Below are 27,297 nucleotides of genomic sequence, written 5' to 3'. Positions count from 1 at the left end.
GACAGAAATCAAACCTGTGTTTGGATCAGACTTCCTTAACTCTTGTGCAGAAAGGTGTGCAGTATGCTACTGCATGAATTTTCAATAAGCTACCACTCAAATTTAAAAATCTTAGCAGTAATCCATGCACTTTCAAATCAAAACTGAAGAGTTTCCTCATTGGTCACTACTTCTATTCTGTCGAGGAGTTCCTTGAAAAATTAAGCTGATTCTTGTTGTATTGTTGATTGCGCATTACAGAATGTTGTCTTATTTAGCTGGTGATAGTAAGCATTCAAAATTACAGAAAAAGAAGCCCCTGAGTTGACTAATGCCTGGACTGGTTGGTTGTTGAAGATATTTCCTGTCATCTTGGTAACTGTCATTCACAGAGGACTTTCATCTGTGGTGGTCTCACCTCCATAGATGGTTGCTTCACCTAGTATTCCTGAATTTTGTGGCTGGGTGAGCAGCTGGTACCTCTGTACAGTGAAGCAGCCAGCTACGGCATGCTGAGGAGTGACCTCATCCAGGATACAATTATGAGTTTCAGCACACGGGTCAGCTATAATCATCTGCAATTGACTGTCATGAATAAAACTGTTGTGATGGTTGACATCTTGTGGTGTAATAGTCATTGAATACTGATCTTCTTTATCTGCAACAGTGCACAATGTGTCCTTGGTATCCATAATGAAAACAGACTAGTGTTTTATCCTCATTCCTCCAGACATCTGTTCTTCTGCAGGGCATTTCACTTGGTGGAGGTGTTGGTTGGACCTGTGCTGGTGGACGCTGGGTTTTTGTTTGATGGCAGTGCCATAAGTCTAAGTTGGCCAAGTCCATTTTTCAAGACACATGCAACTCATGGTCAATATAGGTGACAAAGACCAATACAATGTTGGTTAGACCGTCAGTGAGAGAGCACTTCGATTTCCTGCTGCTAATAAGGCGAGTACAGTGTTCGTCTGTTGCTTATTTTTACGAACTTCAAACAGGAGCGACTGCAGTAATGGTTAGGAACTGTGATTGTTGTGTACAGATGCGAGCTGAGTTGGTGACCCTTTGCTCACATCTCCACTCTGTGTTGGCTTCTGTCACACAGCTTGAGGCTGCTGCCAAGGGACGTCACTGTGGGGGATCGAATGCAGGGATGCAAGGGATGTTGAGCATGTTCCACGTGTCCTCCGATTAGTCCACTGTTGTGACCGCCCCGGGTACTGCCTGCACTGAGGTTGACCCCTCACACGTGGTCGAGTGGGAGATCATTCCAAAGTCTGGCAGGCAGCAAAAAACTTCCGAAGGGGCCAATCGTGGGGCCTCCCCAGTTCGTTTAACAAACAGGATCGGGAGTTATCTGTGACTGAAGATGTCTCTGAGCCAGATGCAGTCATCCACGCTGTTCCAGAGAAAGCTTCTCGGCCACAAGGTCTGGGCATTCACAGAGGGTGGGTTTGCTAGTAGTTGGGAGCTCCAATGTTAGGCATGTAATGGGGCTCCTTAGGAACATGGCTGCCAAGGAGGGGAAGGAAGCTAGTGTGCACTCCGTGTGCATTCTGGGGGGAGTCATTCCGGTTGTGGAAAGGGTGCTTCCGGATGCCATGGAGAGTACAGGGTGCAGCCAGCTGCAGGTGGTGGCTCATGTTGGTACCAATGACGTATGTTGCTTTGGATCGGAGCAGATTCTGTCTGGTTTTGAGCGGCTAGCGGAAATGGTAAAGACTGCCAGTCTTGCTTCCAAGATTAAGGCATAGCTCACCATCTGCAGCATCATTGATAGAATCAACTCTGCCCCTTTGGTGCAGAGCTGAGTGGACGGTCTGAATCAGAGGCTCAGGCAGTTCTGTGACCGTGTAGGCTGCAGATTCTTGAGTTGCACCATCGGGTGGTGGGTTTCCGGGTTCCGCTTAATAGGTCAGTAGTCCACTACACACAGGAGGTAGCTACACAGGCATTGGGGGCTGTGTGGAGGGGACTGGGCAGTTTTTTTGGTTATAGGATCTCAGGGAACCACAGAAGGGGCATCTGTCTAAAAGTGGGCAGGTAAAACACAGTAAGGTAGTTGTAGAAACGATTGGTATTGTAGTTGTAAGTTGTCGTAGCTGTGCTGGGAAAGAACCAGAGCTCCAAGCCCTGATAGAAAGCAATGAAGCTCAAATAGTTGTAGGTACAGAGAGCTGGCTAAAGCTGGAAATAAGTTCAGCTGAAATTTTTTCAAACAATCTAACAGTGTTTATTGCTGCCAGAGGTAGTTTGCCTTGTAGCAAAATTAAAGTAGACAGTTCGTGTGAAGTAGTATGGGTAGAGATTGTACCTGACAATTGGACTAAACTATTAATTGGATTGTTTTACTGACCCGACTCAGAAGATATAGTTGCTGAACAGTTCAAAGAAAACTTGAGTCTCATTTCAAATAAGTACCCCGCTCATACAGTTATAGTCGGTAGTGACTTCAATCTACCCTCAATATGCTGGAAAAATTATACATTTAAAGCTGGCAGCAGGCATAAAACATCATCCAAAATTGTACTGAATGCTTTTTCAGAAAATTAGTTTGAACAATTAGTTCATGAGTCCACTCAAAGCATAGATGGTTGTGAAAGCATACTTGACTTTTTAGCAACAAATAATCCTGGACAAATAGTGAGTATTGTGATGAATACAGAGATTAGCGACCAAAAGGCAGGTGCTGCTAGGCTGAATACTGAAACACGTACAACCATCAAAAAGAAACTCAAAGTGTATCTATTTAAAAAAAGCGGATAAAAATGCTCTTAACGCCTTTTTAAGAGACACTCCTACCAATCTGATCATGTAAGTGTAGAAAAGTTGTGGAATGTTTTCAAAGAGGTAGTATGAACAGCAATTGAGAGATATATACCACATAAATAAATAAGTGATGGTACTGATCCCACATGGTACACAAAACAAGTCAGATCGTTGTTGCAGATGCAATGAAAAAAGCATGCCAAATTTAAAAGAATGCAGAATCCCCAAGATTGGCAAAGTTTCACAGATGTTTGAAATATAGCACATACTTCAATGCGAGATGCTCTTAATAATTTCCACAATGAAATTCTGTCTCGAAATCTGGCAGAAAACCCAAAGAGATTCTGGTCATACATAAAGCACACCAGTGGCAAGATGCAATCAATACCTTCACTGTGCTATAACAATGGTGAAGTCACTGATGACAGTGCCACTAAAGCAGAGTTATTAAACATTGTTTTCCAAAATTCCTTCACCAAAGAAGACGAAGTAAATATTCCTGAATTCCAATCAAGAGCAACTGCCAAGATGAGAAACATAGAAGTAGATATCCTCGGTGTAACAAAGCAGCTTAAGTCACTTAATAAAGGCAAGGCCTCCAGTCCAGACTGTATACCAGTCAGGTTCCTCTCAGAGTGGGCTATTAAATTACCTCCATATTTAGCAATAATATACAACCACTTGCTCACAGAAAGATCGGTACCTAAAGACTGGAAAATTGCTCAAGTCACACCAATACCCAAAAAATGAAGTAGGAGTAATCCACTGAATTACAGGCCTATATCACTAACATTGATTTGCAGTAGGGTTTTATAACATATACTGTATTTGAACATTATGAACTACCTTGAAGAAAACGATTTATTGACACATAGTCAGCACGGGTTCAGAAAATATCGTTCTTGTGAAACACAACTAGCTCTTTATACTCATGAAGTAATAAGTGCTATCAACAGGGGATGTCAAATTGATTCCACATTTTTAGATTTTCAGAAGGCTTTCGACACCATTCCTCACAAGCGTCTTCTAACCAAACTGCGTGCCTATGGAGTATCACCTCAGTTGTGTGACTGGATTCATGATTTCCTGTCAGAAAGGTCACAGTTCATAGTAATAGTTGTAAAGTCATCGAGTACAACAGAAGTAATATCCAGCATTCCCCAAGGAAGTGTTACAGGCCCTCTATTGTTCCTGATCTATATTAACGATGTAGGAGACTATCTGAGTAGCCGTCTTAGATTGTTTGCAGATGATGCTGTTATTTACTGTCTTGTAAAGTCATCAGATGATCAAAACGACTTGCAAAATGATTTAGATAAGATATTTGTATGGTGCGAAAAGTGGCAATTGACCTTGAATAAAGAAAAGTGTGAAGTTATTCACATTAGTACTAAAAGAAGTCAGCTAAATTTCGATTAATTTGAAGGCTGTAAATTCAGCCAAATACCTAGGGATTACAATTACAAATAACCTAAATTGGAACAATCACATAGATAATATTGTTGGTGGAGCAAACCAAAGACTGCAATTTATTGGCAGAACACTTAGAAGGTGCAACAGGTATACTAAAGAGAGACTGCTTACACCATGCTTGTCTGCCCTATTCTAGAGTATTGCTGTGCAGTGTGGGATCCGCGTCAGGTGAGACTGACAGATGATATCGAAAAAGTACAAAGAAAGGCAGCTCGTTTTGTATTATCACGAAATAGGGGAGACAGTGTCACAGACATGATACGTGAATTGGAGTGGCAATCATTAAAAAAACAAAGGCATTTTTCATTGCGATGGGATCTTCTCATGAAATTTTAATCACCAGTTTTCTCCTCCGATTGCGAAAACATTCTGTTGGCACCCACCTACATAGGGAGAAATGATCATCATGATAAAATAAGAAAAATCAGGACTCACAAAGAAAAATTTAAGTGCTAGTTTTTCCCGTGTGCCGTTTGAGAGTGGAACGGTAGAGAGACAGCTTGAAGGTGGTTCATTGAACCCTCTGCCAGGCATTTTATTGTGAATAGCAGAGTAGATGTAGATGTAGATCTTGACTTCAATTCTCTTTATCACTTTCTGACTTATGGGCTCAATATTCATGGCTGCACTTTCTTGTGTACTCAGTCTGATAGTTTTGGTTGCCATAAACTTCAGTATCTCTTCTCTTATAACCACATGTATGAGAGAAGTGGGGTCACAGTGGTCTTCCACAACTCCCATAGGGACTGCATTCAGGAGCCATTCGCACCTCCTTCATCATACTCTTTTTTTTCTGTTGCATTTCTTTTGATTCACTGGATCCACTTGTAGAATTATTCTGTTGTTTTTAAGTTATTTACTGGAAGACCTTGTTACACGTCTTCTCTGACTCCTTCTATTAAATGTGATATTTTAATGCTTTCTGTTGTATTTGTATTCACAATGTTGCAAAGGGTCCAAACATTCTGTATGTATGACTGTTATTTTGCCAAGACAGTGTGTCCTCACCTGCAGTATTTCTACTAAGTGTAATTGCTGTAGACTGCCATCAAATGTTTTCTCCAGTTCAGTCTGCAATTTGTCTCAGCCATTGATTTTCTGTTTGCCATTTTTGAAACCATTGTTAGACTCGGCCATCCAAGTAAAAGTATACATCATGTCATACCATCTGTTGTATTTGCAACTCAGTCAGATCCTTTCAGACATTTCGTTTTGTCCTGACCAGCATCTTCAGAAATAATTGATGGATGCCTGATGTACAGGTGACCTAATGCTGTTTTGGAATCCATCCATCTCTTGAATATACAGATGATAGGTATGATGTACTGCTTCTATTGTGGTTTCTGTCCATGTAGATGAAGGTTTTTACGTTACCTAATTGGAATCAGAGTGGTGTAGATGTTTTGCAGTATCTAGTGTCTCTACCAAACAATTTCATGTCAAACCTATAATCAAGTCCAGATTTAATGGCAGGTTCATCAGTGAAGTAAAACACTTTGAACTCAAAGCACATTTATTACTGGCACAAACATATTACCAGAACAGAACTGAACTCCTGGATGGAGAGTGCAGCTATTTATACAAATATGTAATATTTCAGAATATACAAACATTACAAACATGAGATATTTGAATAACAAATAACTGCTGGTGTTAGGGTTTGAACAGGTGACCTGCAGCATGCCAGCTTGTGACAATACAAGCTCTTAAGGACATTACAAAAGTCATTACATTAATGAAACTGTGTAGTTCCATTGGCTATGATGATTTTTCTTTCATAGTATAAAATCTTGTCCGGACTGGACAGGAAAATATTTGCATTATATTTGTAATCAGACTATGACTCGAGTCAGTCATCCTAACGATCTTGAATGTGTCATATTAAGAACTATCTTTTAAAATGGATATAAGCAAATCACCTGTATAACCAACTCATTTGACTCCTTCCAGCCTTTTCAATGCATTTTGAGAATCTGACCTTTAATAAAATATGAGTACTGACTTTTTTTTCTCAGCAGAAATTCTTAACTGCCTATGAATTTCAGGCATACTCAAAGGAACTGCTATAGAATTATTCCTTCTGATGGTGTATTGGTACGTAAATTATCTGTTGTATAACACTGTAGGCTCCATGAGCTTGTTTGAAGATTATGCTTGATTATGTGTTGTATAGAGGTAAGAAGCAATACTAGAAGATCATATCAAACGCAGTAAGTCATTCAGATTGTTGAAAGTTGCAGGAGTTGGGTGCTTGCTTTTGACAGAAACAAATACACTGTATTGTACATAAATATGTGAAAGACACTTTTCTTTTGCTTATATTATTGGCAATAACTAAGTAATCACATCCTTAAAAAATGTAGGAGCATGCATCTGGGACAACTTAAAGGTGAAGCAACCACATAAAACTTGTTGTAGGAAAGGTAGATGGCACACTGAGATCCACTGGAAGATTACTAAGGGAATGCAGTTCACCCATGAGAAAGGTTCTTTATCAAAACTTCATTTGACTGATTCATAAACATTGCTCATGAGTCAGCAAGCCTTTCCAAGAGTAATTAATAGTGAATATGGAGAAATTTAAAAGAAAAAAATAACACATTTCATCATTGGTTTGTTTAATAAATGTGAGATATCACAGAGGTGTTCATTCAACTCCACTATCAGACACTACAGGAGAGGCATCATGTATAATGAAATGGTTTACTATTAAAATTATTTGGGTGTACATTATAGAATGAGTCAAGCAACTTATTAATTTCTCCTGTATAAATCTTGCATGCCCATGATTGGAAAACTTGAGAAATTCCATCACATTTGGGGTCTTCCTATGCACTGTTCATGAATGCAACAAGGAAGTGGGAAAATGATAAACACCAACATGCCCTCTGCCACTTGCCATAAGATGGTTTGCAAATTATTGATGTAGATGTGAAGTCTATGACCTATCTGGGGTTTTGGATTGTGTCAACAAAAAAAAAATCTACTCAGTATGCTAAAACATTGTAGCATTAATGGCATGCCTCCTACATGGTTCAAATCTTATCTTCAAGACAGAAAGCAGAGGATCACATTAAGAAGCTGCATAATAGGAATAAAACAAAACTCATCATGGAGGAATATAAAATATGATGTCACAGGTCATCCCCGTTTTCAAGAAGGGACGTCGAACAGATGTGCAGAACTATAGACCTATATCTCTAACGTCAATCAGTAGTAGAATTTTGGAACACATATTATGTTAAAGTGTAATGACTTTTCTGGAGACTAGAAATCTACTCTGTACGAATCAGCATGTGTTTAGAAAAAGACGATCATGTGAAACCCAGCTCACGCTATTCGTCCACGAGACTCAGAGAGCCATAGACACGGGTTCACAGGTAGATGCCGTGTTTCTGGACTTCCGCAAGGCATTCGATACTGTTCCCCACAGTTGTTTAATGAACAAAGTAAGAGCATATGGACTATCAGACCAATTGTGTGATTGGATTGAAGAGTTCCTAGATAACAGAACGCAGCATGTCATTCTTAATGGAGAGAAGTCTTCCGAAGTAAGGGTGATTTCAGGTGTGCCACAGGGGAGTGTCATAGGACCGTTGCTATTCACAATATACATAAATGACCTTGTGGATGACATCGGAAGTTCACTGAGGCTTTTTGCAGATGATGCTGTGGCGTATCGAGAGGTTGTAACAATGGAAAATTGCACTGAAATGCAGGAGGATCTGCAATGAATTGACACATGGTGCAGGGAATTGCAATTGAATCTCAATGTAGACAAGTGTAATGTGCTGTGAATACATAGAAAGATAGTTCCCTTATCATTTAGCTACAAAATAGCAGGTCAGCAACTGGAAGCAGTTAATTCCATAAATTATCTGGGAGTGATTTAAAATGGAATGTTCATATAAAGTTGATCATCAGTAAAGCAGATGCCAGACAGATTCATTGGAAGAATCATAAGGAAATGCAATCCGAAAACAAAGGAAGTAGGTTACAGTACACTTGTTCGCACACTGCTTGAATACTGCTCAACAGTGTGGGATCCGTACCAGATAGGGTTGATAGAAGAGATAGAGAAGGTCCAATGGAGAGCAGCGCGCTTCATTACAGGATCATTCAGTAATCGTGAAAGTGTTACAGAGATGATAGATAAACTCCAGTGAAAGACTCTACAGGAGAGACGCTCAGTAGCTCGGTACGGGCTTTTGTTGAAGTTTCGAGAACATACCTTCACCGAAGAGTCAAGCAGTATATTGCTCCCTCCTACATATATCTTGCAAAGAGACCATGAGGATAAAATCAGAGAGATTAGAGCCCACACAGTAGCATACCGACAATCCTTTCCACGAACAATACGAGACTGGAATAGAAGGGAGAACCGATAGAGGTACTCAGGGTACCCTCCGCCACACACCGTCAGGTGGCTTGCCGAGTATGGATGTAGATGTAGATGTAGATATTAACATTAGATTCACTCCTGTTAGTAACCCACACAATGACTACCAAAATACTCTAAAGCACTATTACACAACTGTAATGTTGGCTGATGACAGAAAAATATTAAGGACCCAGATGTGACTATACCCCCCCCGTTCCCAACCTGTGGTAACTGGATATGTCTGCAAATACAATTGCTCTTTTTACATAATTTCAGACAGGCAATACGAACCTGTGTATTCTGATACTGGCTAAGCGTATAAGGAGATTAAACAGTGAAGGTCAGCAGTGTCCTATTCACCCCCAGGACAGAAGCAGTGTAGTCAACCTGTCTTCATATAGAGTAAATTCTGTTTGCAAGTGTGAGAAAGTGTTCTAAATGCTTGTGTAGTATATATCTGAGGTGGAACTTAGGAAACAGCCCACTATATACCTAGTGGGTTGTGGGGAACTGCTTAAAGACCACATCCGTGCTGACCACCACATCGACCCACTATTGATTTAATCAGCCAAGCAGATTCCATCTGGGAGTAGCATACCCCTGCTACTTGGAAGGGGCTGCATTCACATAATTGAGAAGGTGAAATACTGAAAAAATTTCAGTTGTTTTACTCTAAATGAAGCACTATGTCAAAAATTTATTAGAGTCTGTTTGGGTACCAGTTGGATACTATTAAGAAGTGTTTCAGCTGAAATTTCAAAATCTTAGTAGTCAAGTTTTTCAGCACTACAAAAAGCCTTTTGTAAATAGAGCCTGGAGAAAGGAGCACACATTTCTATATGTTAGTTTATGATATATTATACAATAGCAAATTGTTTCCCTGTCAAGCATTCATTGTGCGGATGTTGCATTTCCATCTAAGTCACTAATCAAAAGTGCCTCAGGGGAAACTGTACAGGGATGGTACAGTTACAAATTTTAATTTGTTTGTTACTGTGTCTTTACATCATTATAATGGATGAACATTACTTAGTTATTCTTTCATCCAACTTCTTATGGATTGTGGGATACATTAACCATTAATAAGTATTGTGTAAAAATATGTGCGCACACACACACACACACACACACACACACACACACACACACACACACACACACACACACACACACACACACACACACACACACACACACACACACACTTATGTATAAAAGAGCTTGCACTATTGGCAGTAGCAGATTTTGCTCTTTCTTGTTTCATATACTTTGTACTTCACATGTTCTGAAGTTTTTGATACTGATTAAAAGCAGAGTTCCAATGAGAATGCCTCCCAGGCTTTTGCTGAACAGTTAGAATGATTAAATAGTTTTTATCTTATGTGGAAGAGTATTGTAAATTTGTATCAGAATATTTGTAGTGGATCCTGCTTTGTTTTTTGGCCTCCTTTCTGCAGTTGCTGATATATAATCTGTGTAGGTATTTAACCTATACAATTTTTGTAGTGGGAGTTTAAAAATTGATCTCCATACTGACTGAACAAAGAACCTTTTTTTTTTACATGAACACTGTATGATAGGATCATTTTACAACACTCGTTTACTAAGATCACATTAATGCACTGAATTTAAAATTTAAAACAGCAATACTTATTTACAATGAACACATTACCGCACTGAAATGGTGCAGAAGTTAGATTGTACTTTATACACACTCACAAAAAATCTGTTGGTTCTACTGAGAAATTTATCAATGGAGTAGAAGGAATTGGCCACCAATAAATCCTTTAGGCTTCTCTTAAGCTGAATTTCATTGGTCGTTAAGCTTTTTATGGCTGCTGGCAAGTTATTGAAAATATGTGTTCCTGAATAATGTACACCTTTTTGTACAAGAGTAAGTGACTTTAGATCCTTGTGAAGATTAGTCTTATTTCTAGTAGTGATTCCATGAACTGAATTGTTGGTTTGAAAAAGTGATATATTTTTAATGACAAATTTCATTAAGGAATAAATATATTGGGAAGCAGTAGTTGGTATCACTAGTTTCCTAAACAGGCCTCTGCAAGACGTTCTTGAGTTTACACCACATATAACTCTTATTGCACGTTTTTGTGCCCGAAAAACTTTAGCTTGGATTGATGAATTACCCTAAAAAATAATCCCATATGACATTATGGAATGAAAGTAAGCATAGTATGCCAGCTTTTTCATTTTTATATCCCCTATGTCTGACAGACTTTGCATTGCAAACAGAGATTTGTTTAGATGCTTCAGCAGCTTTGTGGTGTGCTCCTCCCAGTTGAATTTATTATCACGTTCTAATCCCAAGAATTTAACACTGTCCACTTCTTCTAACTGCTTGTCATCATATGTTAGGCATGTGCTTGTGGGACACTCCTTACAAGTTCTGAACTGCACGTAGTGTGTTTTTTCAAAGTTTAGTGACAAAGAATTGGCTCAGAATCAGTGACTAATGTCAACAAATATTTTATTAGCTGACCTTTCTAAGACTATTTGTTGTATTATTGCTATTTATTGTAATCTTTGTAGCATCGACAAACAAAACAAACTTGGCATCTGGTAACGTTACCGACAAAAGATAATTGATATACACAAGAAAAAGCAAGGGGCCTAAGATGAAACCTTGTGTGACCCCACATGTAATTAGTTCCCAGTTTGATGATGCCTCAGAGCTTAATACATGTCTCTTTCCTAATAACACACTTTGTTTCCTGTCAGAGATATAAGATTTGAACCATTTTGCAGCATTTCCTGCTACACCATAATATTCTAACTTACTTAAAAACATATTCCGATTTATATTGTCAAATGCCTTTGAGAGATCACAAAATATACCTGTTAGAACTTCTAGTTTAACAAGTATATTTAGGAACGACACTACAACACATATATGTCACAGAGTAAGTTAACATGTGTACACGTTAGCGTTCAGATAAGCACTGAGTCTCCGTCTAGCGGCCGCTGCTCGGCTGGCCGCTTAGGTGGCGCCGTTGCTGCATGGCTGGCAGGCAGACAGCGCCGCACGTAGAGGACGTGCGTAATTGCGCGGTGGCACTTTAAATGATCGGCGAGTCACAACACTTTTCCCCCCTTTGAAATTGTTGCACTGGTCTTGATGGATGTGTCCTGGAGATGACTGACGTCCATAGGTGTTGTGTGACTCGACGTAAAGTCTCGAGGAGGAGGCTTCCCGTACGGACGGAAGTGTCCCCGATGATAACGGGTCGAGATGACAGGAGACGTAGGGGTCGAATCTGCTGGGGCCCCACGCACCAATCTGCCCGTTGCGGCAAGTCCAGTTGATATGACAGGAGACATGGGCGATGCGTCAGCGTCTGTTGGAGGAGGAGGCGAGCAGATGTACTCTGACACTGGTTGGTCCTCCGGTTCCCGCATGGGCACGTCGTCTGGTGGCATCCGTTCTGGTGCTGGCATCGCGATGACGGGTAGAGGGCGGCGTGGTGAGTATGGAGATGTGCCAAGATCCCGAGCATCAGGGAGAGTCAAGGGTGGTGTGGCGGCATTCGGAACAGGTGTTGTTGGCACCCGAGGCCGAAGCTGGTCCGAATGACGCACTGCAACACCTGTGTCCGTCTGGATTTCATACAGGCGTCTGCCACAGTGTCTTAAGATGCGGCCCGGGCTCCATTTTGGCCGCCTGCCATATCCCCGTACCCAGACGAGGTCGTCGGCGGTGAACCGGCCAAGTGACGGCACCCGCGACCGGGAGGTGGGAGGCCGCAGAAGATTAAGTAGAGTGCGGGGCTGTCGGCCATGTAAGAGCTCAGCCGGGCTGTGATCGCCCATGGGGGTGAAACGGTAAGACGCCAGGAACTGGAGAAGCGCCTCATCAGCAGCAGAAGAAGTCAGAAGTTTCCGCATTTGAGCCTTAAACGTGCGGACCAGTCGTTCAGCCTCACCGTTGGATTGTGGATGGAACGGCGGGGCCGTGACATGCGTAACACCGTGACGAGCACAAAAATCCGCAGTCAGAAGAGGCAAATTGCGGACTATTATCAGTAACAAGAGTAGAGGGGAGGCCTTCCAAAGAAAAAATGCGGGCGAGAGCACTGGTGGTTGCCGCGGTGGTAGGTGACGTGCAACGGACAATGAAAGGAAAGTTAGAGTAGGCGTCAATTACGAGGAGCCAATAAGTACCTAAAAAGGGTCCCGCAAAATCAGCATGAATGCGCTCCCAGGGCTTCTCAGGCGAAGGCCACGGTGACAAAGAGGACTTCGGGGCAGCGGCCTGTGACGCACAAGGGCCGCAGGCAGCGACCATGTGTACGATTTCAGAGTCGATGCCAGCCCAGTACACATGACGGCGCGCCAGGGATTTGGTGCGCGACACACCCCAGTGCCCCTGGTGAAGGAGGCGCAAGACCGAAGCACGCAAAGACGCGGGGACCACAACACGCGGCGAAACATTGTCAGTGGAGAGGAGGATAACACCATCCCTAGCCGTGAGGCGGTAGCGCAAAGGGTAGTAGTTCCGCAACGGATCAGAAGTCTTAGCGGACGGGCGATCAGGCCAACCCGTCTGAATACAGCGTAAAACCCGGGAGAGGGTAGGGTCAGAACCCGTAGCAGCCGCCAGCCTGTCCCCAGTGATGGGGAACCCGTCCACAACCCGCTGCTCGGCAACATCCAGGTGGAAACACAAAAGTTCGTCCCTATCGAATGCCCGATCAGGGCCCATGGGGAGGCGAGACAAAGCATCAGCATTCGCATGTTGAGCCGTTGGCCGGAAATGAATCTCATAGTTGAAACGGGACAAGTAAAGAGCCCAACGCTGGAGGCAGTGTGCAGCCTTGTCGGGAAGTGACGATGGGTGAAACAAGGAAACAAGTGGTTTATGATCCGTAACAAGATGAAATTTTGTGCCATAGAGAAAAACACCAAACTTATGAAGAGCATAAATGATGGCCAAAGCTTCTTTCTCAATCTGAGAATACTTTTGTTGGGCATCTGTGAGCGTTTTGGAGGCATAAGCAATGGGTTGTTCCGAACCGTCAGAAAAACGGTGCGCAAGGACTGCCCCAACCCCGTATTGAGAGGCGTCTGTTGCAAGGACAAGATGTTGGCCAGGTCGATAAGTAGCTAGGCACGGGGCCTGTATCAGCATAGTCTTCAATTTCTGGAAAGCCGCGTCACACGACGCGGACCAGTGAAAAGGCACGTTTTTATGCAACAGGCGATGCAACGGCTGAGCCACCGACGCTGCAGACGGTAAAAACTTGTGATAGTATGCTATTTTCCCCAAGAAGGCCTGCAGTTCCTTAACAGACGTAGGGCGAGGAAGGGCATCGATCGCAGCGACAGTTTGTTGAAGCGGACGAATACCATCCCGAGAGAGTTGAAACCCCAAGTACGTGATAGATGCCTGAAAAAATTGTGATTTCTGAAGGTTACACTTAAGACCTGCAGTCTGTAAGACAGTAAAAAGTGTGTGGAGATTTTGAAGATGTTCGTCAGTGGTGGAGCCCGTGACAACAATGTCGTCCATGTAATTGATACACCCAGGGACAGGGAGCAATAATTGTTCCAAGAATCGCTGAAAGAGCAGGGGCGCTAGCAACCCCGAATGGCAGGCGTTGGTATTGATAGAGGCCGAAAGGCGTGATAAGGACCAGAAACTGCCGGGAAGCAGCGTCGAGAGGAAGTTGATGATAAGCTTCTGACAGGTCAATTTTAGAAAAATACTGCCCTCCAGCGAGTTTAGTGAACAGTTCTTCAGGACGGGGCATAGGGTAAGTGTCGATGAGGCATTGAGCATTTACCGTGGCTTTGAAATCGCCACAGAGACGAATAGCACCATTGGGCTTGGCAACTACAACGACAGGAGAGGACCACTCACTGGAAGTGACAGGAAGCAAGACCCCTGAAGCAGTGAGACGATCCAACTCCTGTTTGACCCGATCACGAAGGGCCACAGGAATGGGCCGAGCCCGAAAAAACTTAGGCCGAGCAGTGGGTTTGAGCGTGATATGAGCTTCGAAGTCGTGTGCACGGCCTAACCCAGGAGAAAAAATGGACGAAAAGGTCGTCGACAAAGAATCCAGTTTAGCATAAGGAATAGCGTCAGAGTCAATATTGACAGAGTCATCTATGGAGAACCCAAAAACGCGGAAGGCATCGAAACCAAAAAGATTTTCTGCGTTGCCCTGGTCGACCACAAATATGGGAACAGTGCGAACGACAGATTTGTAAGATACCTCAGCATCAAATTGTCCCAAGAGAAATCTTCTGTTTATTGTACGTCCGTAATTGCCGAGTGACAGGGGACAGGAGTGGAGAACCCAGCTGTAGATACGTCTGAGAATTATAGTGGCGGCAGAACCGGTATCCACTTGCATGCGAACATCTCGACCAAGGATTTGGACCGTGAGGAATAACTTCCCGGAAAGGGAAGAAGTGCAATTGACAGACAACACAGAATCAGAATCAGCGTCATGTTCATGGACGTCATTTATGCGGTCGGATTTACAAACGGAAGACACGTGACCTTTCTTTTTGCAATTGTGACACACAGCCCAACGTTGTGGACAATCCTCGCGTGAATGTTTCGTAAAACACCTTTGACATGAAGGAAGTTGCCGGGGATTGTGCTGCAGTTTCTTAGGGGTTTGTTTACGGCTTGGCAGGGGCTGCGCGTGGGAGCGCACTGCGGCCACGTCGGCCGGCGGGGACGCGCCGCGCGCGTCGTCAACAGCGCACAGAGGTTGTATTTCCCCGACGTCACCCCACGCTTCTATTTGTGCCCCAGCGGCGCGAGAAATTTCAAAAGACTGCGCAATGGAGAGAACTTCATCTAAAGTCGGATTCGCCAACTGAAGGGCACGTTGCCGAACTTCTTTGTCGGGCGCCGACCGGATAATAGCATCCCGTACCATGGAATCGGCATAGGATTCTTTGTGAACGTCAGTAACAAAGTGACACTTTCGACCGAGGCCGTGAAGTTCAGCAGCCCAAGCGCGATAAGATTGATTGGGTTGTTTGTGACAATGATAAAAGGCAACACGAGAGGCTACCACATGCGTTTGCTTTTGAAAATAGACCGACAGAAGGGAACACATTTCAGCAAAGGACAAAGACGCAGGATCCTTCAAAGGGGCCAATTGCGAGAACAACCGATACATTTGAGGCGAAATCCAGGAAAGGAACAGAGACTTACATGCTTGTTCGTCCGAGACAAAATGCCAAGAAGTGCTGTCGAAGACGTTTTTCATAATCCGACCAGTCTTCTGCCGCCTCGTCGTAAGGAGGAAAAGGAGGTACAGCCAACGACGAGAACCGGCCCGCATTTGACGCCGCGACGAAATCGCGAATCGCCGCCGTTAGAAGCGTTTGCTGTTCAAGGAGATTTTGCAAGAGTTGCACGACAGTAGCCATGGAACCCTGTGAGTCAACGGTGAAAAGGAAAAATCCACTACCTCGTCGCCAATTGTTAGAACTTCTAGTTTAACAAGTATATTTAGGAACGACACTACAACACATATATGTCACAGAGTAAGTTAACATGTGTACACGTTAGCGTTCAGATAAGCACTGAGTCTCCGTCTAGCGGCCGCTGCTCGGCTGGCCGCTTAGGTGGCGCCGTTGCTGCATGGCTGGCAGGCAGACAGCGCCGCACGTAGAGGACGTGCGTAATTGCGCGGCGGCACTTTAAATGATCGGCGAGTCACAACAATACCAGTTGCCTGCAATTTTTTGTTTAATGAATTAAGTACATTTTTACTGTAAGTTTAGATGGCCTTCTCAATATCAGAACCCTTTAGAAATCTGAACTGCTACTTTGACAGTATGTTATTTGTGATAAGATGGTTACAAAGTTGATTGTATGTTACCTTTTCTAAAATTTTTGAGAATGCTGGCAAAAGTGAAATTGGACAGATATTTGATGCTATTTCTTTATCTCCTTTCTCAAACACTGGCTTAACTTCAGCATATTTCTACCATTCAGGAAATACGAGTCATGTTTTTTTTAAGTAAGGTCCATTTGAACATAAGTACACAATGAAAGGTTATTTGAAAAAAGCAAATTTATTTACAGAAAGTACATACTTCACTCTATTTTTTGACATAGTTGCCAAGTTTGTTGAAACATGTATCATACCTCTCAACTTATTTTGAAATACCCTCTTCATAAAAACTTGCCACCTGCTCCAGAGTTCACTGCTGCTTTCACGTCGTCATCATCATTGTATTGGTTGCCACTGAGGTGTTGTTTGAGGTGGAGGAACAGATGGTAATCACTCGGCACAAGATCAGGACTGTTGGGTGGGTGGTCTAAATCTTCCCAGCCTAAACTGTCCAATAAATCGCGGGGAGTGTGAGGTCTTGCATTGTCATAGAGAAGGACAATTCTCTTTGTCAGCATGGCTTGTCTTTTGTTTTGAATCACTCTGCATAGCTTTCTCAGGGTTTGGAAGTATGCTTTTGCATGCATGTGCATGACCCTCATTCTCTGTTGCATTGGTTTGGGCATGATATGCAAAACCCATGTTTCGTCTCCAGTTACGATCTGACTCAAGAAGCCATCACCTTCTTTGTGATAATGAGTAAAGAACTTCATTGCACACTCAAATCTTTCGTTTTTGTGGTCCTCTGTTAGGAGTTTCAGGACCCAACGGGAGCACAGTTTCCTAAACTTTAGGTGTTCAGAAACAATGTTGTAAAGCACTGATCATGACACACCAGTAAATTTGTTTCAGAGACCTGTTATTGTGAATCGCCTGTTCTCATGAATCCTCGCTTCAACAGAAGCCACCAAATCGTCCATAATCAAAGAAGGGCGACTGGAGCGGTCCTCATCACGGACATTGGCGTGGCCATCTTTGAATTCTCGTACTGATTTATGCACTTTGCTTTCACTCATAACACTATCACTGTACACTTTGCAAATCTGTCAATGAATTTCTGCAGCAGACAGGTTCCTTGCTGACAAAAACTGTATCACTGAGCGAACCTCACACGCGGAGGGTGAGTTGATAGTCTTAAACATTTTTAAAGCACAGAACAGAACCATACAGGTTAGCTACAGAGCTGAAACTGAGGGCAGTTGTTCCTGAGGCATGCTTGTACATGACGCATGCTCTCATTGCAGTATGCGTGCAAACTACTAGTGTCTACAACAGAAAGGACCTTACTTAAAAAACACACCTCGTATTCCACTGATAAACGACTGGGTACACATATAGTTTAGTATGTTACTCAACTCAGAATCACTTTCTTTAATTAACTTTGTTGATATTTCATCATGCCCACTAGATGCTTTTGATTTTAAAGATTTTATGATGGACATTGCTTCTGCTGGGGTAGTGAGGGTCAAATTCATATTATGGGAGTTACTTGGAACATCTGGTCTGAGGTATCCCATGGCTGCATCTACAGAACCTGACAACCACATCTTTACAGTAACAGTTATAAAATGTTTGTTAAAAAGTTCAGCGACACTATACACATCTGTCACCAATGTATCATTTACTCTTAATGCTATTTACCCTTATTCATGTCTGTTTCTACCGGTCTCCTCCTTCACTGTATCCTATATTGTCTTTATTTTGTTATCTGTTATGACTATCTTTTCCTTGTAATATATTTGCTTTGATGTCTGTATTACAATCTTTAATAGTTTGCAGTATTTCTTGTAATGCACTATAACATCAACATAAGAACTGTTTCGGATTGACAGATACAGTTTTCTTTTTGTTTTACAAGATAGCTCTATTCCTTGAGTAATCCATGGCGTCTTTGTAGACTTTGCTCTAAGCTTGGAGGAAAACTGTGTTCAAATATGGTAAGCACTTTATTAGCAAAAGCATTATATTTTTCATTCAGGCCATGAGCACTGTAAACATCACTCCAGTTAATGTCTCTAAGGAGTGTCCTAAAATAATAAATTTTTGGCTTATTGATTACCCTCTTGAGTTCATATTTAACAGATTTTATACCCTGTTCAGTATTAACATTTAACAGAAGAAACTGCATGTCATGGTCTGAGAGGCCCTTGACTGTTGGTTTTTTAATATAATTTTGTCCATTGGACTTTTCTATAAAGATATTCAATGGCTGTTTGTGAACAATTGGCCACACTAGTTGGGAACTTTACAGAATGATAGAGTTGCTAACTCAAATATGTTCTTATTGGGAGAGTCTTTAAGGAAATCTGCAGTGAAGTCACCAGCAATGACAATTTCTTTGTATTTGGTTTTTAAATGCGCCAATAGTGCTTCAAGGTGGTTTATGAACAGATTAAAGTTACCTGCAGGTGCTCAATATACATTTAATATTATGAAGGATTTTTTATGAAATTCTACTTCTGTTGCACATCCTTCCACATGCTGTTCTTAGCAAAATTTATGAATATCTATGTTCTTAAATTTATGACAGTTTCTGATGAATGTGGCAACTCCTCCTTTCTCCATTTCTCCTCTATAAAAGGGAGATGCTAACCTAAACCCTGAATGTGAATCCAGTAAGAAAGGATATTAAGTAGCCATGTAAAAAACCATGGATCCGAGAGAGATTAAAGTATCTTGTGAAAGGAAAAGAGGAATATATCTGTTGGCAAGAAAAGGTAGAGACCTGCAGTATTTAAACACTACAAAAACTACCAAAAATCAGTAAGGAAAGTTATTAAGATCAAGGAACATGACCATAATGTTAAAAATCAGTAATTCTAACATTAGATCTAAGGATACATGGAATGTTATGAAATGAGAGACAGGAAAACCAGCCACAGAACAGGATAATATAACTATTGAACAGCATGGTAGGAATATAAATGATGAGTCACAGGCAGCAAATGTATTTAACAATCATATCTTAAATGTAGTAGAAAAACAGTTCAAGAGAAAAATCACAGCAGTATGTTGAAAAAGTAACACTCATAAAATTCAGTCTTATGAACGTATCACCAATTGCTCCTTCTGAAATTAAGAACCTTATACATTCTCTCAAAAATAAAAGCTCTTTTGCTTTTGATGATGTTTCCAATAGAGTGCTAGAGATTTGTTCCCACATAATAAGCCCAGTCTTATCTAATATATGTAACGCATCTCTAACTCAAGACATTTTTCCAGATAGACCAAGGTATACCATTGACGTCTTTCTTTAATCTGGCCTGTTTCACTGCTGACATCATTTTCCAAAATTTTTGAGAAGGTGATGCATTCTAGAATAGTGTCTCACCTTAACAAATTTATGTCTTGCCTGTTTTTGGAATGGGGGACTGATGACCTTCGCTGTTTAGTCCCCCTTAAACATCCCAATAACCACCACCACCTTAACAACAATTATATCCTCAGAAAATCACAGTTTGGGTTTCAGAAGAGTTGCTCTACTGAGAACGTCACTTATATGTTCACTCACAAAATGTTTCGACAACTGGATAATAAAATAGCACCAGCTGGTATTTTCAGTGATCTATCTAAAGAATTTGACTGAGTGAATCACAGAATTCTCCCATATAAATTGAAGTTTTGTCGGACTAGATGGTTAAGATAATTCTCATGTATTGTCCTGTCTCAGTTGCACACTTTTTTCTTTTCTGTTGTGCACCTAAGATGAAACAATAAATGAGAATTATCTTAAATATCTACTCATACACAGCTGCTGAATTCTATCAAGATGATTATATTGACTATAGTTTTATAGGATTGATGGTATAGCCAACTATCATTAGTCGGTCATATCTAACCAAGAGAATGCAGAAAGTTGTATTTAGTAATTCAACTAACACAGTCCAGGAAGATAATTTTGACTGGGGAGAAACCACATATGGGGTTCCACAAGGCTCACACTTAAGTCCACTATTGTTCCTCATATATGTAAACACCCTGCCATATAATAAACAAGCAAAATTAGTTCATTTTGCAGATGTTATTCCAATAATAAGTTAAAGCATACATATGGAAACACAAGAAATGGTAAACAATACTCTTGAAAGTATCATTGAGTGGTTTTCTGTGAAAAGTCTCACCCTCAATTTTAAAAAGATACAATGTATTCAGTTCTGCACGTCAAGGAATACAACACCAGTGATGAGTGTAGCACATGGCGAACAAATAATAAATAGCATGGAAACTTCAAACTTCTTAGCTGTCCTTATTGATGAGAATTTAAACTGATCAAAGCACTGTTTGGAACTCATAAAACAACTTAGTTCAGCCACATTTGCACTTTTTGCATATTTTCATTCAGTAATGTCATATGGAATAATGTTCTGGGGTAACTCATCTTTAAGAAAGGAAGTCTACATTGCTCAAAACCATGTTGTAAGAATAGCATGTGGTGCTCACCTACACTCATCTAGTAGATATCTGTTAATGGAGTTGGTCATTCTGACTAATAGTTCGCAGTTTATTTATTCCCTACATGAAGTTTGTTGTAGCTAATCCACTGCAGTTCAAGATAAACAATGATGTACATAATTTCAATACTAGAAGGAAAAATCACATTCATCATTGCACTTGAAGGTTGTCCTTGGCACAAAAAGGAGTGCATAATGCTGCTACTAAAATTTTTGACCACTTACTCAGTGATATGAAATGTCTGACAGGCAGAAAAGTAAAATTTTGAAACAAACTAAAAAAGTTTCTCCTTGAAAACTCCTTCTATTCTGTAGAAGTATTTCTATTATAGTAATGTGTAAAAGGTGGTGAGTAGCAATTACTAACTCATATCTGTATATGTTCAAAAGAAATAAATAATGCTGTAAGTGTTCAACATGTAGCCATGTTTACAAATTAATTCGTGATGTGAATGTAAAATGACTCAGTCCTCATCATTACAGTTCATCATGCAAAATAATCCATAGGACATGAAACTAACTAATCAGTGTGTCCTTGATTTGCTTCAGTGTCTTCCTTTAATCCAACCTGGTGGGGATCCCAAACTCTCAAGCAGTACTCAAGAATGTGTTGCACAAGTCTCCTATATGTGGTTTCCTTTGTAGGTGGGCTACACTTTCCTAAGACTCTCCCAGTAAGGCAAAGTCAACTGTTTGACTTCCCTGTTACATTCCATATTACCTACCCTACTACCTTTCATTTCATATTGCTTTGCAATGTTACATCTAGATATTTAATTGACTTAACTGTGTCAAGCAGTATACCACATATACTGTACTCATACATGACAGAATTGTTTTTCCTACTCATCTATATTAGCGTACATTTTTCTACATTAAGACCAAGATACCATTTATCACATCAAATGAAAATTCTGTCTAAGCCATCCTGTATCCTTCTACACACATTCAACAATGATACTTTCCCATGTACTACAGCATCATCAGAAAACAGTTCTAGATTGCTACTTACCCTACCCTTCAGATAATTTACATTCCTTAATTCTAGAACAATAAATATTGACAGATGAAGTGCTTGCTCGCTTTGTTACCTGCTGACAAACCACTGACACAAAAAGTTAGGAGGAGCAATATCTGATTCAAATTTTAGTTTTATGTTTACTTGAGTTTGATCTGCTAAACATTGTGTTGGGATCATAACCTTGGCTGTCAGTGCTGCAAAAGCCAGCATCTGTCTGTGTTTCTGTGAGCCTCTTGGGCTAAAGGTGCTCTTCCCAAAATAGTCCCAACTCAGGTAGTTTACTTTTTATTGGCAGTAAATTTATATGAAAGGAAGAAAGAGATTCACTATGCATATTTTCACAATCATATGGTCTTCCACAGAGTGATCTTCTCTTGCAGCATTCAAGACAGTACAGAAAAGAGGAAACGATAAGATTACTGGTAGTACTATCCACCACATGATAGAAAGTGGCTTGCAAAGTATATATATTGGTGTAGGTATTTGCATCTGCACATCTTGCCATCCATTTTCTTTTCTGGTTGGGTCTTAGCAAAATTGTTTGCAAATATATGCTTCCCAGAGTTCTTGCCACTTAAGATATTTATTCAGTCTGGAGCTTCTGACAACTCTCAACATCACCATTGTGAGGAAATTTCAGTAGGCCATTAGGCACTTTCTTTAATTGGCCGAATTACATCATGCTGACATCACAAACTCATGGAACTTACATATAATACTAAAGATTGTATCAATGTCTATGACTAAAGGACGTTGGTAACAATGCTGATTTCAGTAGGTGATGGATGACTCAGCTGATTTTTCTGTCACCTTTCAAAATTGAGTATCTGTTTCCATGTACTGCTCAATATGTAGCCACTGTCCTGGTTAAAGTTGTTACACATTCTGATCTCAGTGGCTTCCTTGATGACAGAATCCCAGTAGGTTGCTGTATGGAAGTCATAGAAATTTCAAAAATGAATACAAATCTGATGCCACAAGAACTCTATGAAACACTTATTTAAGACTGTCACTGTTTAAAATTGCATTGTCACACAATGGTTTGTGTTGTTTGTCACATTTCATACTTATATCCCATAATTATTGTGGGCTCCTTTGTGAATCTAGTATATTATTTCTCCAGTAATTATACATGCCACCCACAAGCTTGTACGCAAATTTGTTGTTTCCATTCATTTCTTTTCCACTCCACATTTTGTCATTCAAGACCTCCTCAGATTCCTCAAAATTTTCTGTTGCTAAATTTTCTTTCAACACTTCAGTCACAATTATTGGTAGTATTTGTCCTTTAACAACTTATTTTAACACCAGTAGCATTTAAAAGTCTTACACAAGGTTGGAAATTTTCTAAACTGATTATCTTTGGCCAGTCAATAAAATTCTTCTGGGTTGGTGACCGCATTGTCAACTATAAAATTCCAACATTTCGGCGACTATTGCAAGACACCTTCCTCAGGGTGTATTGCTAACTGCTGAATGGATGCTAGTTTAATTACTTATATACTGTGGAGGAATGCTGTCATTGGATATGAGGGTGAGGAGGAAGGGTATTAGGTGCTCTTTTATTGGTCTTTGCAACGTGTCTTGTCATTGGCGGAAATAGGTGTTTTCCATTAAAGTTTCCTTTGTTGCTTGCCATTGGTGGAAATTGGGGAATAGTAAATTGTATGGTGACTGCAATGTAGTGCTGTATACTAACTGCCTAGTATCGGCTAGGGCGCGTCATCACTCTGTGTACCCTCCGCCGCTGTGACCCACCGCGTGCCTGTTGCTTTGCGAGAGCTGTCCTTCTGAAAACATATCACTGCTGGCAGTCAAGATGCTGAGAGTAGGTAACCATCTGCTCTATTCATGTTGTTGGATCATGTGGCTATTTCTATAGCCTCTCTGATCTTTCTCCTCAAGCTAAACAGCTGTTTAGCCAGTATGCAGGCCTCTCGAAATTCAGACTTAATCCTGCACTATTCCTGGTGTTCTGCCACCCCTCATTTGTTGTATTGTTTGAAATTATCTTTGCTCCACACAATGCTTGTGGCTACATCACTTTCATAAGAAAGCGACCTCATGAATTTATGATTGATTTTCGGTAGCTACTGGTATTTTATATCCTTAGATGCCATCTTTGACTAGCTTCTGGCAGTTTCAGTGCCATATATTCATTACCTCTGTGCTTGAACCTTAAAGAAGTTCCCTATAATTTTATAATGTTAAACTCTCTTTTGGTGATCATAAATAGTTTACAGAAGTCTAACGATATTATGATAAATAATACTGATAATACGGTTTTTTAACACTTGTGCCTTTAGGAAATTTATATGTTGCTTGATCAAGTGCCCTCTAAGTTCTCTTTTGTTGTGATATCTGCAGAACACAATGAATGGGTCACGTATTGAACAAATCAAAATTATAACTGATTATACTGTTGTATAATAATTTTGTATAGTATTTCTGGGCAATGCATTATATTTTATAGTATATGTCATTAAAAAGTTCCTTCAGTTATTTAATGAAATCTGCTTGTTAGAAACTGATGAAGGTTGTGCTGATATTCTACAGTGATGTGGTGCTACTTGAAATTAGTCACTCTTGATATTTGCAGTATCTGTTAGTATGTAAATGTGCTTCACTTTCTTGACGCAAAAAGAGTCAGTTATTGCTGCAGCCTATTTCTGGAATAGGGAGCTAATGATGGCATCAAAGTTCCACGAGTCTCATGAAACAGACTCAATGTGAGGCCTCCACATGTAGCCAATTTCATATTTGGGGCAGAATACCATTGAGATAAAATGCCCTAATGTGCAAGTATGTAGCCAGGATTTGTTAAAGAGAACATTAAGAAGGTGCATGCTTTTATATTTGGGAATATGATAATGTCACTCTGTTGTCAAATGAATTAAAATTCAAGTACAAAGTATTGCCTCTTTGCTAACAAAACACAATTCAGTCTTCTAAGATAAGGTTCACCATCACAGAGCAGAAGTAGTTTAACATTGAATTGAATAACTTATAAAGTTAAACAGGTTTCAGTCTCTTTTGACAATAGTTGTCTTTCTCCTACTACAACCTTGTATTTAAATTTATGAATTATCTGAAGTCAAGTCAAAATTTGTTCAGCACATCAAAGCATCCCATGTTTCTTAATTCAGTCCCAAACTTTTTAAAGTATTTTTCATTTCATCAAAATTCTTCAGTTTCCTTAAGTTATCAAAACTTTTTTAAAATTATTATTTCAACAGTCAGCTTGAAACTATAGCAACCAAATTTATTTATAAAACAAAATGTAATACATAAATACTATGAGCTATAGTTTTGGGATCTTAACACTGATTCATGCATTAATTTTGACTAGACTTCTAACATATGCAAACTCATAAATCAGTGTCACCTATGAGAATACTGTTATGCAGCCTTTGATTTTAATAAACTCCTCTATGATTTACAACATACGTTGTGGCATATATGATGTTTAGCTACAAGTACATTAGAGTTGTGACAGTTAGACTCACTGTTCCAAGGATATTATGAATAAGGCATTTTACAGTAGAACATCATTCTTGCAGTGAAACTTGAAGACATGATGTATCATCATTCCACAACTGAGCCAACTTTATGCACAGATACATAGTACAAAATGACAATCGCCAGCCACCTTCCAAAGTAAATATAGCTTTTAGTGCCAGAAGTCTCCAAAGAGAAGTTTGTCTTGCCTTTGATGCAGCTCTTTTCATTTAAACAGAGGGGCTGCTTCTTTACAGTAACTGGAATCTGTCAGGCAAGAAAGGAATTTGGAAGGAATTGGCTGTGGCCTATAGTAAGAGATCAACCACTGCATTTGCCAAAACTGAAAATGGGAAACCACCAAAATTGACTTTCAAGGCTGCCGGCAGATGGATTCGGACCACCTCACCTTCCGAATCTAGGGGTTGCTAGCTCAGCACCTCAAGACACAGAGCTACCTCGCTCAGTTGAGAATTTGTAAAAACTGGTTGTTGTGCATTCTTTTCAAATAAAATAAAATGCATCACAACAAAGGTGGAATTTTGATATTGCATGTTTTCCTTTGATTGTACATATTTTGTCATTTAATAGTGCTCAAATTCATGCATATTTTAATATGTAATTGTGCAGTTAATTCATGACTTAGTTATTATAGTATTACAAGAGCATAAATAGATTTTGGATGGATGTGAGGGGGGGGGGGGCGCAGTCGGATAGTCGGATCGAACAAATTCAGGTAGTCCACTGAAAAAAATCTTTTACAAATGAATGAACTACAGAATGTGCTGTCATCACATACCACTTCCGCTCTCCACAACCCCCCCCCCCCTCCCGCACCTCATTGTTCTGTATTGGAACTCGTTTTTACAAGTGGGCACCATATGGGTGAACAGAAAGGCCATACTTTGCTATTTGGGCTAAGAATGGTAGAACTTTGAGTAAAATTTTTAAAGAAATGCAACCAATGTTGTTTGGGGGATATTTTTGATGATCAGTGAAATTTTTGGGCAATACTGGCAAATCCAAGTGTACTGTTATGCACTAATTTTGATTTAATGTTATTTGTAATGGTGTTTACCCATGCTGCTGCCTTGTGAAATACTGAAATATTTGAATCCCAAAGTACTACCCATCTCCAAATAACGACTCCAGTGTTAACATTAACCTGCTATAAATAAGTTATTAAGCTATTATATTAGTGTGTGCACATTTTTAACTTCTGCATTACGACATTTGCGATACAGGGATGTGCGTAACGCAACATCAGCCCTTGTGGAACCATTCCACAATGATAGTTTTCGACAGACGTGCTCCCCCCACACAAATTCTTCATTCTCCAGTTGATTTCTACCAGTATTTCTTCTGTAGCAGCCAAGAAAATAATAACAGCATGTTGGTCCTCTGTGGACATGTTTGGTAGTAATGTCGCCTGGGTTTACGATTCTGCCTTTACCCCATGCATGTCGAATGGACACGAATGCCATGCTGTTCTCTTGCCTACATGCTGATACTTGTATACCCACCTGAGAGTTGTGCTACACTGCATATACACCTCAGCAAAGCCCTCAAAGAGAAACGTTTTGATCAGCCCTTGTATCTTTCAATTTCACTACATGGTAGCTATATTCTGTGTAATTTCATTTAAGTGATTGGAGGAGGGGGGGGGGGGGGGGTCTGGACCTCCTGAATCGAATTCCACCACTTTGGGTATGTCCTTTCATTGCACTAACAATGCATTTCTTTCCCGGTACCTTTGTAATAGAAACAAAAACAAGTTTTTTTATCACCGTGTTACATATTTTCCTTGTTTAAGAAAAAAATGTTGATATTCTTCAGTCACTT

General features: G+C 40.4%; 1 protein-coding gene across 1 annotated transcript in view; it reads left to right on the top strand.

Annotated features, from left to right (window-relative positions):
• LOC126248710 (acyl-CoA synthetase short-chain family member 3, mitochondrial) overlaps positions 1 to 27,297 on the top strand; it is a 345,178-nt gene that overhangs the window by 276,966 nt on the left and 40,915 nt on the right. The gene's annotated exons all lie outside the window — the stretch shown is intronic.

The sequence above is a fragment of the Schistocerca nitens genome, chromosome 3 (genome assembly GCF_023898315.1).
Source record: "Schistocerca nitens isolate TAMUIC-IGC-003100 chromosome 3, iqSchNite1.1, whole genome shotgun sequence".
In the NCBI taxonomy this organism is placed as follows: domain Eukaryota; kingdom Metazoa; phylum Arthropoda; class Insecta; order Orthoptera; family Acrididae; genus Schistocerca; species Schistocerca nitens.
The sequence above is the reverse complement of the archived record's forward strand: the minus strand, read 5'-3'. Positions and strand labels throughout refer to the sequence as shown.